Source organism: Cynara cardunculus (assembly GCF_001531365.2).
Source record: "Cynara cardunculus var. scolymus isolate 2C chromosome LG 8, CcrdV1, whole genome shotgun sequence".
Lineage (NCBI taxonomy): Eukaryota > Viridiplantae > Streptophyta > Magnoliopsida > Asterales > Asteraceae > Cynara > Cynara cardunculus.
The window spans coordinates 17,086,234-17,087,754 of NC_037535.1; positions in this window are offsets into that span (position 1 = coordinate 17,086,234).

Consider the following 1,521-nt stretch of genomic DNA (forward strand, 5'->3'; position numbering starts at 1 on the left):
TGAATATAAGCATAACCCTCCTTCCAAAATAGAATCTGCAGGTAAGGACTCTAAGTCTATAGGAAAAATCTCCCATGGGGTGGAAAAATCTAAGGGTTAGGACTAAGATGTAGAGGGTAATACCCCCCCCCCTTTCAAGAAATAAACCCTTTTAGATAATTCATTCAAATCCAAAGTTCATGAAATGCATTCTCCTTTTTTCTTTATTAGAAGTACATAAGTAAATAAAAACAAAGAGGGCCTAACTCCTAATAGGTAAAAGTAATATAAAAGAAATATATATATATATATATATATATATATATATTGACTTAGAGCACGCCTACCACACGCTGATGAGACGGAGATGGAGATAAGGATTACTAACGTGATCGGATTAAAGAAAAGAAAGCAAAGAAAATTCCAGGTGTTACAATCCTCCTCACCTAAGATTAAATTTCGTCCTCGAAATTTTCATTCACGTGAAAAGGTGAGKGTAACGCCTCCTCAAGTCCTCCTCTGCCTCCCAGGTCACGTTTGACCCTCTGTGATGCTTCCACTGAACTTTAACCATAACAATTTCTTTGTGTCTCAACGTTTTGGTTTTCCTTTCCAAGATGACTTCCGGCTCTTCAATACATCGTTTGTCCTTGTCCACATGAATTTCCGAAAGTGGTATTACACTTTCTTCTTCCGCCAAACGCTTACGTAGGTAACACACATGAAATGTGTTGTGGATTTCGGCCATCTCAGGGAGTAGTTCCAATTTGTAAGCTTGCARTCCTACCCTAGCTAGAACTTTAAATTGTCCCAGGAAACGGGGACTCAGCTTCCCGCGCTTTCCGAAGCGGATAATTCCTTTCCAAGGGGACACCTTTAGCAGCACAMGGTCGCCCACTTGGAATTCCATAGGTCGGTTCCTCTTGTCCGCGTAACTYTTTTGTCGATCTTGGGCCGCCTTTAAGCGTTCCYGTAYACTCTTCACCTTGTYGGCCGTTTCCTGAACGATCTCGGGACCAGCAAACTGTTTCTCTCCCGCTTCTAGCCAACACACTGGAGTTCTACATTTTCGCCCATACAACGCCTCGAAAGGGGCCATTCCGATACTGGAATGATAACTATTGTTGTAGGMGAACTCCACCAGGGGTAGGTGACAATCCCAATTCCCGCCAAAATCGATAACACATGATCTAAGCATGTCTTCAAGGGTTTGAATGGTTCRCTCGCTTTGACCATCGGTTTGGGGATGGTAAGCTGTACTCAACTTCACCCTCGTTCCCAACTCTTTCTGTAAGCCGCTCCARAAATRGGATGTGAATCGGCTATCTCGGTCCGATACTATTRACAACGGTATACCRTGTCTTGAGACTACTTCGTCGATGTATAATTTKGCAAGCTTCTCCATGGGCAGYGTTTCAYGCATTGCTAAGAAGTGAGCGCTCTTTGTCAGCCGATCAACCACTACCCAAATCGTATCATGGTTTCTTAAGGTCTTCGGCAGCTTGGTCACGAAATCCATCGTAATATGTTCCCACTTCCATT